Genomic DNA, 16,715 nt, shown 5'->3' with positions numbered 1-16,715 from the left:
CGAATTGGACAAGGGGTGCAGCCCCCTTTTCCTTTTGCCTCTCCCCCTCTTTCCCCTTCTCCTACTCCAACAAGGAAGGAGGGAGGGAGTAGGACTCCCCTTGGCGCGCCCCCTCCTAGCCGGCCGCACCTCCCCCTCCCTCCTTTATATACGGGGGCAGGGGGGCACCCCATGACACACAAGTTGATCTATGGATCGTTCCTTAGCCGTGTGCGGTGCCCCCCTCCACCATATTCCACCTCGATCATATCGTCGTGGAGTTTAGGCGAAGCCCTGCGCCGGTAGAGCATCATCATCGTCACCACGCCGTCGTGCTGACGGAACTCATCCCCGAAGCTTTGCTGGATCGGAGCCCGGGGATCGTCATCGAGCTGAACGTGTGCTAAACTCGGAGGTGCCGTATGTTCGGTACTTGGATCGGTCGGATCGTGAAGACGTACGACTACATCAACCACGTTGTGCTAATGCTTCCGCTTACGGTCTACGAGGGTATGTGGACAACACTCTCCCCTCTCGTTTGCTATGCCATCACCATGATCTTCCGTGTGCGTAGGAATTTTTTTGAAATTACTATGTTCCCCAACAGTGGCATCCGAGCCTAGGTTTTATGTGTTGATGTTATATGCACGAGTAGAACACAAGTGAGTTGTGGGCGATATAGGTCATACTTCTTACCAGCATGTCATACTTTGGTTCGGCGGTATTGTTGGATGAAGCGGCCCGGACCGACATTACACGTACGCTTACGCGAGACTGGTTTTACTGCCGTGCTTTGCACATAGGTGACTAGCGGGTGTCAGTTTCTCCAACTTTAGTTGAACCGAGTGTGGCTATGCCCGGTCCTTGCGAAGGTTAAAACAGCACCAACTTGAAGAACTATCGTTGTGGTTTTGATGCGTAGGTAAGAACGGTTCTTGCTCAGCCCGTAGCAGCCACGTAAAACTTGCAACAACAAAGTAGAGGACGTCTAACTTGTTTTTGCAGGGCATGTTGTGATGTGATATGGTCAAGACGTGATACTATATTTTATTGTATGAGATGATCATGTTTTGTAATCGAAGTTATCGGCAACTGGCAGGAGCCATACGCATGGTTGTCGCTTTATTGTATGAAATGCAAACGCCCTGTAATTGCTTTACTTTATCACTAAGCGGTAGCGATAGTCGTAGAAGCAATAGATGGCGTAGACGACAACGATACTACGATGGAGATCAAGGTGTCGCGCCGGTGACGATGGTGATCACGATGGTGCTTCGAAGATGGAGATCACAAGCACAAGATGATGATGGCCATATCATATCACTTATATTGATTGCGTGTGATGTTTATCCTTTATGCATCTTATCTTGCTTTGATTGACGGTAGCATTTTAAGATGATCTCTCACTAATTATCAAGAAGTGTTCTCCCTGAGTATGCACCATTGCAAAAGTTCTTCGTGCTGAGACACCATGTGATGATCGGGTGTGATAGGCTCTACGTTCAAATACAACGGGTGCAAAACAGTTGCACACGCGGAATACTCAAATTAAACTTGACGAGCCTAGCATATACAGATATGGCCTCGGAACACGGAGACCGAAAGGTCGAGCGTGAATCATATAGTAGATATGATCAACATATTGATGTTCACCGTTGAAACTAATCCATCTCACGTGATGATCGGACATGGTGTAGTTGATATGGATCACGTAATCACTTAGAGGATTAGAGGGATGTCTATCTAAGTGGAAGTTCTTAAGTAATATGATTAATTGAACTTTAATTTATCATGAACTTAGTCCTGGTAGTATTTTGCAAATTATGTTGTAGATCAATAGCTTGTGTTGTTGCTTTCATATGTTTATTTTGATATGTTCCTAGAGAAAATTGTGTTGAAAGATGTTAGTAGCAATGATGCGGATTGGATCCGTGATCTGAGGTTTATCCTCATTGCTGCACAGAAGAATTATGTCCTTAATACACCGCTAGGTGACGGACCTATTGCAGGAGCAGATGCAGACGTTATGAACGTTTGGCTAGCTCAATATGATGACTACTTAATAATTTAGTGCACCATGCTTAATGGCTTAGAATCGGGACTTCAAAGACGTTTTGAATGTCATGGACCATATGAGATGTTCCAGGAGTTGAAGTTAATATTTTAAGCAAATACCCGAGTTGAGAGATATGAAGTCTCCAACAAGTTCTATAGCTAAAAGATGGAGGAGAATCGCTCAACTAGTGAGCATGTGCTCAGATTGTCTGGGTACTACAATCGCTTGAATCAAGTGGGAGTTAATCTTCCAGATAAGATAGTGATTGACAGAATTCTCTAGTCACCACCACCAAGTTAGTAGAACTTCGTGATGAACTATAATATGCAAGGGATGATGAAAAAAATTCCCAAGCTCTTCGTGATGCAAAAATCGGCGAAGGTAGAAATCAAAGAAAAACATCAAAGTGTTGATGGTGGACAAGATCACTAGTTTCAAGAAAAAGGGCAAAGGGAAGAAGGGGAACTTCAAGAAGAACAGCAAGCAAGTTGCTGCTCAAGTGAAGAAGCCCAAGTCTGGACCTAAGCCTAAGACTAAGTGATTCTACTGCAAAGGGACTGGTCACTGGAAGTGGAACTACCCCAAGTATTTGGCGGATAAGAAGGATGGCAAAAGTGAACAAAGGTATATTGGATATACATGTTATTGATGTGTACTTTACTAGTGTTTATAGCAACCCCTCGGCATTTTGATACTGGTTCAGTTGCTAAGAGTAGTAACTTGAAACGGGAGTTGCAGAATAAACAGAAAATAGTAAAAAGGCGAGGTGACAATGTGTGTTGGAAGTAGTTCCAAGATTGATATGATCATCATCGCACACTCCCTATACTTTCGGGATTAGTGTTGAACCCAAATAAATGTTATTTGGTGTTTGCATTGAGCATGAATATGATTTGATCATGTTTATTGCAATATGGTTATTCATTTAAAATCAGAGAATAATTGTTGTTCTGTTTAAATGAATAAAACCTTTGATGGTCATACACCCAATGAAAATAGTTTGTTGGATCTCGATCGTAGTGATACACATATTCATAATATTGATGCCAAAAGATGCAAGTTGATAATGATAGTGCAACTTATTTGTGGCACTGCCGTTTGGGTCATATCGGTGTAAAGCGCATGAAGAAACTCCATAAAGATGGATTTTCGGAATCACTTGGTTATGAATCATTTGATGCTTGCGAACCGTGCCTTTTTGGGCAAGATGACTAAAACTCCGTTCTCCGGAACAATGTAACAAGCTACTGACTTATTGGAAATAATACATACCGATGTATGCGATCCAATGAGTGTTTATGCTCGTGGCAAGTATCGTTATTTTCTGACCTTCACAAAATGATTTGAGCAGATATGGGTATATCTACTTGATGAAACATAAGTCTGAAATAATTGAAAAGTTCAAAGAATTTCAGAGTGAAGTGGAAAAATCATCGTAACAAGAAAATAAAGTTTCTACGATCTGATCGCGGAGACGAATATTTGAGTTACGAGTTTGGTCTTCAATTAAAACAATGTGGAATAGTTTCACAGCTCACGCCACCTGGAACACCACAACGTTATGGTGTGTCCGAATGTCGTAACCGTACTTTACTAGATATGGTGCGATCTATGATGTCTCTTATCGGTTTACCACTATCGTTTTGGGGTTATGCATTAGAGACAGCTGCATTCACGTTTAATAGGGCACCATCTAAATCCGTTGAGACGACACCGTATGAACTATGGTTTAATAGTAAACCTAAGCTGTCGTTTCTTAAAGTTTGGAGTTGTGAAGCTTATGTGAAAAAGTTTCAACCTGATAAGCTCGAACCCAAATCGGAGAAGTGCGTCTTCATAGAATACCCAAAGGTAACTATTGGGTACACCTTCTATCACAGATCTGAAAGCAAGTTTTGTTGCTAAGATGGATCCTTTCTAGAGAAGGAGTTTCTCTCGAAAGAAGTGAGTGGGAGGAAAGTAGAACTTGATGAGGTAATTGTACCTTCTCCCTTATTGGAAAGTAGTTCATCACAGGAATCAGTTCTAGTGATTCCTACACCAATTAGTGAGGAAGTTAATGATGATGATCATGAAACTTCAGATCAAGTTACTACCAAACCTCGTAGGTCTTCCAGAGTAAGATCCGCACTAGAGTGGTACGGTAATCATGTTCTGGAAGTCATGTTACTAGACCATGATGAACCTACGGACTATGAGGAATCGATGATGAGCCCAGATTCCACGAAATGGCTTGAGGCCATAAAATCTGAGATATGATCCATGTATGAGAACAAAGTATGGACTTTGATTGACTTGCTCGATGATCAGCAAGCCATGTTAAGTAAATGGATCTTCAAGAGGAAGACGGACACTGATAGTAATGTAACTATCTACTAAGCTCGACTTGTTACGAAAGGTTTTCGACAAGTTCAAGGTGTTGAATACGATGAGATTTTCTCACTCGTATCGACGCTTAAGTCTGTCCGAATCAAGTTAGCAATTGCCACATTTTATGAAATCTGGCAAATGGATGTCAAAACTGCATTCCTTAATGATTTTCTTAAAGAAGAGTTGTATATGATGCAACCAGAAGGTTTTGTCAATCCTAAAGGTGCTAACAAAATGTGCAAGCTCCAGCGATCCATCTATGGACTGGTGCAAGCATCTCAGAGTTGGAATATACGCTTTGATAAGTTGATCAAAGCATATAGTTTTATACCGAATTGCGGTGAAGCCTGTATTTACAATAAAGTGAGTGGGAGCACTACCGCCTTTCTGATAAATATATGTGAGTAACATATTGTTGATCTGAAATGATGTAGAATTTTTCTGGAAAGCATAAAGGAGTATTTGAAAGGAGTTCTTTTAAAAGAAAGACCTCAGTAAAGCTACTTACATATTGAGCATCAAGATCTATTGAGATAGATCAAGACGCTTGATAAGTTTTTTCAATAAGTACATACCTTGTCAAGATTTTGAAGTAGTTCAAAATGGAACAGTCAAAGAAAAAGTTCTTGCCTGTGTTGCAAAGGTGTGAAATTGAGTAAAGACTCAAATCCCGACCACGGCAGAAAATAGAAAAGAGAATGAAAGGCATTCCCTATGCCTCAGTCATAGGTTCTATAAAGTATGCTATGCTATGTACCAGACCTATTGTATACCTTGTTCTGGTTTGGCAAGGGAGTACAATAGTGATCTAATAGTAGATCACTGGACAGCGGTCAAGAATATCCTTAGTGAGGACTAAGGAGATGTTTCTCGATTATGGAGGTGATAAAAGAGCCCGTCGTAAAAAGTTACAATGGTGCAAACTTTTACACCAATCCATATGACTCTAAGTCTCAATCTGGATATATATTGAAAGTGGGAGCAATTAGCTAGAGTAGCTCCATGCAAAGCATTGTAGACATAGAATATTTGCAAAATACATACGACTCTGTAATATGACAGACCTGTTGACTAAACTTCTCTCACGAGCAAAACATGATCATACCTTAGTACTCTTTGGGTCTTAATCACATAGCGATGTGAACTAGATTATTGACTCTAGTAAACCCTATGGGTGTTGATCACATGACGATGTGAACTATGTGTATTAATCACATACAGATGTGAATATTGGTGTTTAATCACATAGCGATGTGAACTAGATTATTGACTCTAGTGCAAGTGGGAGACTGGAGGAAATATGCCCTAGAGGCAATAATAAAGTTATTATTTATTTCCTTATATCATGATAAATGTTTATTATTCATGCTAGAATTGTATTAACCGGAAACATAATACATGTGTGAATACATAGACCAACATAACGTCACTAGTATGCCTCTACTTGACTAGCTCATTAATCAAAGATGGTTATGTTTCCTAACCATAGACATGTGTTGTCATTTGATTAACGGGATCACATCATTAGGAGAATGATGTGGTTGACTTGACCCATTCCGTTAGCTTAGCACTTGATCGTTTAGTATGTTGCTATTGCTTTCTTCATGACTTATACATGTTCCTGTAACTATGAGATTATGCAACTCCCGTTTACCGGAGGAGCACTTTGGGTGCTACCAAACGTCACAACGTAACTGGGTGATTATAAAGGAGTACTACAGGTGTCTCCAAAGGTACATGTTGGGTTGGCGTATTTCGAGATTAGGTTTTGTCACTCCGATTGTCGGAGAGGTATCTCTGGGCCCTCTCGGTAATGCACATCACTATAAGCCTTGCAAGCATTGCAACTAATGAGTTAGTTGTGAGATGATGTATTACGTAATGAGTAAAGAGACTTGCCGATAACGAGATTGAACTAGGTATTGGATACCGACGATCGAATCTCGGGCAAGTAACATACCGATGACAAAGGGAACAACGTATGTTGTTATGCGGTTTAACAGATAAAGATCTTCGTAGAATATGTAGGAGCCAATATGGGCATCCAGGTTCCGCTATTGGTTATTGACCAAGAATAGTTCTAAGTCATGTCTACATAGTTCTCGAACCCGTAGGGTCTGCACGCTTAAGGTTTTGATGACAGTTATATTATGAGTTTATGAGTTTTGATGTACCTAAGGAGTTCGGAGTCCTGGATGAGATCGGGGACATGACGAGGAGTCTCGAAATGGTCGAGACGTAAAGATCGATATATTGGACGACTATATTCAGAGTTCGGAAAGGTTCCGAGTGATTCAGGTATTTTTCGGAGTACCGGAGAGTTACGGGAATTCGTCGGGGAGTATATGGGCCTTATTGGGCTATACGGGAATAGAGGAGAGAGGCCAAAAGGAAAGAGGCCTGCGCCCCCCTCTGGTCCGAATTGGACAAGGGGCACAGCCCCATTTTCCTTTTGCCTCTCCCCCTCTTTCCCCTTCTCCTACTCCAACAAGGAAGGAGGGAGTCCTACTCCCGGTGGGAGTAGGACTCCCCTTGGCGCGCCCCCTCCTAGGCCGGCCGCACCTCCCCCCTCCCTCCTTTATATACGGGGGCAGGGGGGCACCCCATGACACACAAGTTGATCTACGGATCGTTCCTTAGCCGTGTGCGGTGCCCCCCTCCACCATATTCCACCTCGATCATATCGTCGCGGAGTTTAGGCGAAGCCCTGCGCCGGTAGAGCATCATCATCGTCACCACGCCGTCGTGCTGACGGAACTCATCCCCGAAGCTTTGCTGGATCGGAGCCCGGGGATCGTCATCGAGCTGAACGTGTGCTAAACTCGGAGGTGCCGTACGTTCGGTACTTGGATCGGTCGGATCGTGAAGACGTACGACTACATCAACCGCGTTGTGCTAACGCTTCCGCTTACGGTCTACGAGGGTACGTGGACAACACTCTCCCCTCTCATTTCTATGCCATCACCATGATCTTCCGTGTGCGTAGGAATTTTTTTGAAATTACTACGTTCCCCAACAGCCGCCCCCTTGCTCCGCCCCCTCCGTCCGCCGCGCCTGCACGCCGTCGGTGACGCCACCGCCGCTGTGGTCTTGCGCTGCCCCGACGCCGCCGCCCCGACCCCCGCCGCCCCCGCGCCCCCCAAACGGGATCGGCCGAGCGCGCGCCGCCCGCTCCTCTCCTCTCCTCCTCCATCCGACAAGCGAGGGCCTCCTCCGGCCCCTGCAACAGCTGGCGAGCGCGGCCCCGACGCGCCCACCCCGCCTGCCCCTGTTGTCCTCCACCACCGGCCCCTGCTCTCCTTCGACCGCAGCGAGCGAGGACCCGGACGAGCTCGGACCCCGACCCCGACCCCGACCCCTCTGGCGACCAGGTACCTCTCCTCCTTCCTCCTTCCTCCCTCTCTCCACCATTCCCCATTCCTTCCAAGCGATGCTCCAAAAGGAATTTCAAGACAGAAATCACATGCTCCAAAAGTTAGGGTTCACGATTCAAATTGCAATAGATTATCTGCAGTAGATCAAACTGCAGTAGATTACTCAATATTCTTGCCATTTGTTGATAGGTTATAAATATTGACCATAAATAAGAATGAATATTGACCATTGTTGCTGCTAGCACATGTTGAAGTGTACCTGATGATGCTTCTGTAGAAAATTCAATCTTCCTCCTCAGGCATGTGTTGTGTGACCTGAAAAAATATAAATGTGTTGTGTGCCATGTGTTGGTAATTCAGTAAAGTCAAACAAGCACTGGATTTAGGCATGTTGCTTGCTAAAATTGTAGCAGCAACAACAAACTATGGCTGAATGATGAACAGGTTATAGTGGTCAGATTAGTTCAGCAAAGTTGGTAGTTCTGTCATAAGAATTTGTTGAGGATCACCATGAGAAATAATTCAAACTGAATGTATTGGCAGTGTGTTAACTGAATTTTCGCACTGCATTTTTGTAACTAGGGTTTATCTTGGGTAGGACCAGGAGATGTCTAGGGACAATATTTTGGCCATATGGTTAACACACTGAATTTTTGTTTTTGTCTTCTGAGATAGCTAACGGTTCATTCCAGTCTTTTGAGATAGGTAACAAAAAGAAGAATACAACAGTGAGGCAAAACCTAGTTACACCAAAACTATACTGGAGTAGTATTTCTTAATGATACAAGTTGATGCATAATGTAGCAACGTGAGTGTATGATGTATTTCCATCCATTCACTAAATTTTTTTAACAGTGTGTCACTGAATTTTTTTGACAGTGTGTTAACTGCATTTTTTTGACAGTGTGTTAACTGAATTTTTTTGACAGTGTGTTAACTGAATTTTTTTGACAGTGTGTTAACTGGCCACTTATCTTCATTTCAAAGCCCAAGTTGCAGCCCTTTAGATTGACAGCTGGACAGAAGGTATCTTCTACTACATTTGGAGTATGGTTCTGGCTCACACTATAGTTGCAATTCTACTATAAATTTGCACTATAAATCTATTGAAATTATACTGTTAATACACTGCAATTACATGTCTACTGTATTTACCTCCTCTTCTAACCTTGTACTAGAAGTCAGCAAAAGAATATCAGTTCTACTTTGGCCCCTAGTAGATCTGGTAGAGTAAGAAACTCCCCTTATAATGATGCTTTTCTCTAGAAAAAATGATCCTGGATTTTTTTATGGTATTCTTTGTGGTATTAAGATGGAAACCTGGGATAGTATTTTTGTTAGGAGATGGTGTTATATTAAGATGCATATATTGTTATGTTACGCAAATTGTATCATCTTCCCACTTAAGTCAGCCTTCGCTTTAAGCAGAAAATTCAGTTAGGAGCTACTGTTAGGAGCTACTGTCAAAAAATTCAGTTATGGCATCTAGAATTATGTCAGTTTTGTTTTGTAACTAGAAGACCAAAGTGTTAGGAATTATGTCCAAACTGTAGTTTTCAGTATTCTGTCCAAACTAAAAACTGTTAAAAAGCATGATGTTTCTTGGATTTCTGTAATGATGATGATGATGGAACACATGGTCTTGGATTTCTGTAATGATGATGGAACATTATAAAGCATTGTACTCAGTGTGTATGAAGGATACAAAAAATTTAGCAACTTCTCTGATTTTATAAAGTTGTTCTTATATGGGTGAAACTTCACTTGTTTTTAGGCTAGTGCAGGGTGTTGCTTTATTGTGATGCCTCTGAATTACTTGTGATCACATTGAGAAAGACTTGCAAAGATGATGATCATCTTTTACAGAAAACAATTTCTGTAAACACGTCAGTAACTTTGCTAGTTTGCTGGGTTTTGTCTCCGAACATTGTGTCGTGATGAATTTACAGGTACCCCGAGAGGCCCTTGAGTTTGCTGGAATGTTGATTAACTTCCGTTCCGGCTAATTCGGGTACTCCATATGTCCTATTTTCAGCAAAGGTCATGCTGAAATTTTCCGTGAATTTTAGCATGACTTTGCTAAAAATCAGACATATGGGGTACTTGCCACTAATGCATGGGCCGGGGTGTCTTAGTACTTAGTTCAGTAGGATCAACTGCCCCTTTAATCTTGCTGCATTAAACCATAGGTGGCAATAGAGCCAAGTGATTAGTGCCAAGTGATTAGGCCCAACCTAGGGTGCCTCGGCATCGATAAACCCTAAATGATGAAAACTTAACTTAGCATTTAGCTTTTAGGATGCCTCGGCTTCGACAAACCCTAAATGATAAAAGCTTAGCTTTTAGGATGCCTCGGTGTCGACAAACCCTAAATGATGAGACCATGATCTTGTTCCTTAACAACAACCAACTTTTTGACCAAACTTTTTTCCTATTTAGAGCGAAACATGGCCCACAACGATGAGGCCGGCGGTTCGGGTGGCAAGCAATTCTGGGAGATGTCCCAGGAGATGGAGGAACAACCTCACCGCTATGAGGATGCCGCGGAAGACACCGATCCTGACTACACAACCCCTAGTGGCGTCGGGGATGACACCACTGATGGTGCCGCCGAGGATGCCACCACTGATGATGGCGGCGCACGCACAGATGGCAGCCAACCGAAGAAGCAAAGGAAGGACCGGCGCCCGAATGCGCTCCGCACCCTCAAGTTGGAATTTACTCAAGTGGACTCCGACGGGCATCCAACGGAGCCCAAACATATAGTCAAGGGGTACTCGCTTCAGCTCGGGTCCATTCTCCGGAGCACCGTCTCGATCAACACCGAGAACCTTAGGCATAAGGACCAAGGGAATTTGCGCAACCTCCTCTTCACGTAGCTGCACGAACGATACAAGTTCCCTATCAAATTTGAAAACACACGCCTCTCAGGGAATAAAGTGAACAGTGCCGCCCTCACGAGGATGAGCACGACCCTGTCTACTTGGAGAAGGGCGGTGAAGAGAATGATTGATAAAGGTGATAGTTATGAGAAGATCAAGGCGAAAAATCCTTCGATCAGCGAAGATGACTACAAGGAGTTCAAGATCAAGTGCGAGAGCAGTGCAACCTCTGAATCAAGTCAGTGGGGGAAAGAAATGCGGGAGTTGAACTTAGGGAAACACAAACTCGGTCCCGGCGGTTATAGAGTGGCGGAGCCTATATGGGACAAGGAGGACGCGGAGCATGCCGAGCAAGGCCTACCGCCCCGCTTCGAGAAATACAGCGGTGACAAGCAGACCAGGAACTTTGTCAGGGCCTGGTACAAGGAGGACCCGATAACAAAGGAGCTTACCACGGATCCGAAGACCAGGGCGCTTGAGCTTGTTCTGGCGAAGGAGACTGAAAGTAGTAGCATGGGGTCGTCTCAGAGCACCCCTGCTTGGGTCAACACTCTAAATAGGGCGTTGAACGTAATGAAAAACAAGGATAAGCTCAGTAAGCCGACGTCAGCAGGTCGTGTGGCCGGCAAAGGCTTGTCCACAAAATGGTCGTCATACTATACCGCTGGTGGGCGAAAGGAGAAAAAGACCAGCTCGGAAAGCCAGTTGCGCGAGGTTGAAGAACTCAAGGCACAAGTGACGCGGATTCCGGAGATTATCCAAGAGCAAGTGCAAGTACAACTGGGGACGACGCTCACCGGCATTATGCCTACCTTGATTCATGGGCTGACGACGTGGATTGTGGGTGGCCAACAGGTGCCGCCCCCGATTCCCAGCTTCACGGCCAGCAACTTGCAGAACGCGCAGGAGGCGCCATTGGTGTCATCGACAGCGGTGGTATTGGTGTCTCCGGCGCCGGCACGGGCATTGGAGCTTAATGCACCCGGGTGTACGCCGGCCGGCACCTCGCCAGCAAGCGGCCCCTCCGTTAGTTGCCCGCCCGCCATTGACGGTGCCTCGACATTAGTCGAGCTCGACGCCATCATCACGGTAAATAATTAAGCCTCTCGGCCGAGGACTTCATCTCCTTTTGCCTTTGACTGGGCATCCCTGATGCCCTACATGTTTTCGCAGGGCGCCGCCGATGTTCCGTGCACTCTCCTGCACTTCGTGAACGACGAGTTGGTCGATGTCGCCAAGGGCAATATCGTTCAACCGGGCAACCCCGTGTTCCACGGTAAACCGATGCCACCCACCATGTATAGGGTTCAACTGGTTCGGGTGCTGCCAGGCTGCGACGAGTTGTTACCTCCAATTCAACCCGCCGGGGCCGACGAAGAAGATCTGATGACCCTCAGCGCCTGCCTAAGCTGGCCCCTGCTTTGGCCGAAGAGCCAGATTCATTTGGGGGCGGGGGACACCACCCCACAGACAAGACCGCCAGTCGTGCCGGCGCCGCTCCATGGCAAGAACGCCGCAACGCTACCGGACATGTCGGACATCCCTATGGCACAGGATCCGGACATGCATATGGCACAGGATCCGGACGACGATGACAACGACGACGATACATTTACCAACGTTGATAAGTACTTTGCCGAACATGGGTACGGTGACGAGTTCGGTGGGCCACCTTCTCAAGAACCCAACCAAGACGACCGCGATCTAGCTGGTACGACGGAGAAATCCAATTGCAACAGGCGTCGTCTCGCATTCAGTTCTCAGGAGACGCCTCTAGCTCCTGCCTTTACCGAGCCTCAGATAGCTGAGGTGCAAAATATTATCAGCCCCAACACGCTCAAGAAGGCGGTCTGTGAGCAGAACTCGGTCCCATTACAGCAGATCAAGAAGAAGGGACGGAAACGAAAGACTGCCAAGGGCGCCGGTGCGAGCCAGCCGACACCGAGTACGATCCGTGCTCAGGACGGGCCACCTTCACCTCGGGATATCTCGAGGAGGGTGCATGTGGCGGGTAGGGCGATGCTACCGACAAATATGCTCAATGCTGCAACCGGTACTATGTGGAGTTTGCATGACATCGTTCTATCTTTGGAGAAGCGGCGTCTCTCCCAGAAAGATGTGGCATACCCGGTTTTCGTGGCCAAGGTGCCAAAGGGCAAGGGCTTTGTGGATGGCGCCATCGGGGGTACAATCGTCCTGCAGTTTGATGACATCTTTGCTATGTTTAATCTTCATCCACTGCACTACACCTTCGTTCGGCTGTTTTCGCTGAGTATGGAGATGCGGATCATTCGAGACAAGACCCCGGACATCGTGATAGTCGACCCCTTCTACATGCGTGCCAAGATCTTGGGCAGCACTGGGGACCGGCAAGTCACAAGTTCACACCTCGAAGGCGTCATTCTGGCAAACCCAGAAAAGGATAACTTCCGCGTGCCTTACTTTCCCGAGTAAGTCATCCCCTCACCGCCGCGTAACATATGATTTCTTAGATTTCGATCGTTCTTTTTTTTTCTAACATTCCGTGTTGTGCAGTGACACGCATTGCACACTCATCCTCTTAAGCCCGAAATATTCCACGGCCACGTATTTCGACCCGTACCGTGACTCCAAGATAGACTACACAAATATCAAGAAAGTTCTTGATGATGCTCTCCCCGGCTACGCCACATCTGGAGGCACCTTTAAGAGGCCAGTTCGTAGGTACGGCAGGCACGTGTTCACCCACAATACGACGTTCCCCTGCATCAAGCAGCCGCCTAGCGGTCAGAAGGATGCCTACTACGCCCTCCATCACATGAGGGCGATCGTATGAGACCTTAATCACCTTTTGCTACCAAATAATGTCAAAGATTGGGCCGCAAGCTTGGCGGTAATCCAGGACGCGGACCTCCGACAAGAATTCTTTCGCATCCAGTCGGAGTTTGCAGAAATCATCCATCAAGATGTCCTTCGTACCTCGGGGCAGTTCTACCTCAGAGAGCAACCGTCCAACAGTGAGATAGACACAACACTTCAAATGCAGGCTGACAACGCCCGCGACATCATGACCATCACGAAAGACGGCCGCTTCATCCACGCTCCGGTCCCATGAGTCGAGTCGAAAGTAGTGATGCTATTTGTAGTTCTGAAACATCGATTAGCTCATGTTGTAATTAAACTTTAATGAACTTGTATGTCTCTTTGGTTTGGACAGTCGTTCAACTTAGATGTAATAGATGCTATTTATTAGTAGGACCATGAATCGTGCTATTAATGTCTTGCTTTTCTCTTCCAATCCTTTTGTTGCATACTTATATATTGCTTATGTATTGTCTGTTGTCTGGCTTGTGCATAGAGATGCCGTCGTATGTCGTGTACAAGGGTAAGGTTCCCGGAGTCTATGACGACTGGGAGGAGTGTCGGAGACAGGTTCACCATTTCAGCGGTAATAGTTACAAAGGGTACATCACTAGGGCGGAGGCGGAATCTAGATACGCCCGCTATCTAGCGGGAGAGGAGGGAGCGTTGGAGGAACCGGGTGAAGACTAATTTCATCGTGATGATGCTCATCGTGATGACCGCAGCTCTCTTCTATGTGATGGTAGTTTAGATGATCGATATCGACTTGTAATGTGAAGACAAACTCGCTACTCGCGGTCTCCGAGACTTGTAATGTTCTATCTTCGTTCGGTCTTTTGTATTCGGAGACTAATATGATGAATTGTATTCGGAGACTTACCTTCTATTGTATTCAATGAATCTGCTGTTGCTGTGTGGTGCTGTCTATATTCTGTCAAATAATATATTTTGTAACCTGTGAAAAAATCAGAAAAAAAACAAAAAAAAACTAATATTAATACTAATGGCGCACCACACAAGACAGTAATGGCGCATTGTAATAATCACCCTAATGGCGCATCATCCACTGGTGCGCCATTAGAAAGCCAAAGCACATGGGTACATATGGCCCCCTGGGAGGAATTCTAATGGCGCACCGTAGGCAATTCTAATGGCGCACTGCTTGGTGCGCCATTAGAACACCAGATACTAATGGCGCACCAGTTGTGCGCCATTAGAATTTAATTCTAATGGCGTGATGCTAGTGGCGCACTAGTAGTGCGCCATTAGTAGGCAAAACTGGTGCGCCACTAGCATGCCTTTTCCTAGTAGTGTGATAAGCAAAACTGTTATAAAAACTACTTATATGCTCTAACTTCTAACATCGCTAACATCGCTCTTCCGCAAAAAAAAACTTATGTTCTGGCGCTGCTAGAAGGAGGGCGCGAGAGGGCCGGCCGGGGGCCTTTCTGCCCACGGCCGAGCAAGAGGGAAGGCATTTCCTTCTTAATTCTTACTTGATTAGATTGATACATCTCCTCTCTTTATATATAGAGGTTTACTTGACTCCCAAGCAAGGCTTACTTGACCCCTAAGTAAGCGACCCTTATCTCTAATTCACCCTAAGACTAACGGGCCCATTAGGCCCATTACATACTCTAACACTACACCCCACTTGGACATGCAGCTTGTCCTCGAGCTGCAGCCTAACCAACTTATAACCATGACTCGACGCAACACAAACTAACACCTAAAAATAAGCCTTTTACATCTCGGCTTGTTTTATTATTTTGAACCTGAAATGGACTGGGATGCTTTATTTTGGACCCCCTAACAAAAAGTGGACATCATCCGCATGTTTGATGTGCACGTGTACAGCCAACTGGATCCCATGGACACCATCTAGACAAAAGGACTGCATGTGTATGACTACCTGGAAGTGGTCGCAAGAGTGACCAGCAAAGGCGCCCTCGCGGCAGCCGGTGGCGGAAGGCAGTGGTGCTACGTGATGCGCTGCTGTCGGTGACACCATGCCTTCTCCCTGCCGGACGGCTGTTGGTCTGCACCGCACAGGGAAGAGTGGAGGGCTTGCGATGGAGAATGACGAGAAGGGGTGCGCCCCCCCAACCGCCGATGTCGCAGACTTTGAGGTTGTTGCCCGCAGGGAAAACAGCATGCCCGCCGCCCGTGGGGGAAACCGCATGCTCAAGATCCCCGACGCAATGGATGAGATCGAGATCCTTTGCGCAACGAAGGGCAACTTGGAGGAGCGGCAGCTGCAGACCGCGCTTCTCCCGCACACACCGACGCGCTAGGAGGCCTCGCGCAGCAGCCTACAACAGCCTCACCGCCGCCGGCACGTAGCGGTTAGCGATCCAAGACGGAAGCGGTGATGGGGACTGGACTTGGTGGAGCGGGACTCCCGCCGGCACGGTTGATGCGGGGTCGGAGCTGACCGGCGGTGGCTGCTGCAGCTGTAGCTGCTGCTGCGGTGGCGCATCAGGCAGCGGCAGCGGCTGAGAGCCGGGCGCGGCGGAGGCCGCCAGGAGCGGAGGCTTCCACTACAGCCAGGGTTGGGCGATGGTGGCGATGGATGGCAGCTCCAGCGGCTGCTGTAGTGGCCTGGCGAGCGCGGCGAAGGCCGCCTGGTGCGGTGGCTGCCATGGCAGCCACGGCGGCACGGGGACGGCGATGGGCGCTGGAGGCGCAGCGGGAGACGGCGCCGGCCACTGCGGCCACTGCGGGACGGCGGCGGGTGGCGGCGGCAGCTGGGGCTGCAGCATCCTAGCGAATGCCACGGAGGCCCCTGGATGCGGCGAGTACCACGGCAGGGCCGATGGCGGCCCATAGGGGCTGGCCAGGTATAGCCGGATCCCCTGGACAAATGTGACGAGGTTGTTGAGGACCCCGTGATCTCCTCCGGGATGTAGGTGGCGGCCGGTGGTGCGGTGGAGGGCGTCGGCATCTGGGCGGTGGCGGCACCGGAGGATGCAACCAGCGACGCGGATGGGGAGGGCAGCGGCACGGTGTAGATGGCCAGCGGCATGGTGGTGACGGTCGGCAGCGGAAGCGACGGGGTGGGCGGCGGCGAAGACATGATCGGAACTGGGCTACCTAATACCAAATTATTATGACGCTGCTGGAAGGAGGACGCGAGATGGGTGGCCGGGGGCCTTTTTGCCCACGTCCGAGCAAAAGAAAAGGAATTTCCTTCTTAATTCTTACTTGATTAGA

Source organism: Triticum dicoccoides, chromosome 6B, assembly GCF_002162155.2.
Source record: "Triticum dicoccoides isolate Atlit2015 ecotype Zavitan chromosome 6B, WEW_v2.0, whole genome shotgun sequence".
Taxonomy (NCBI): domain Eukaryota; kingdom Viridiplantae; phylum Streptophyta; class Magnoliopsida; order Poales; family Poaceae; genus Triticum; species Triticum dicoccoides.
Note: the sequence above shows the minus strand (reverse complement) of the source record.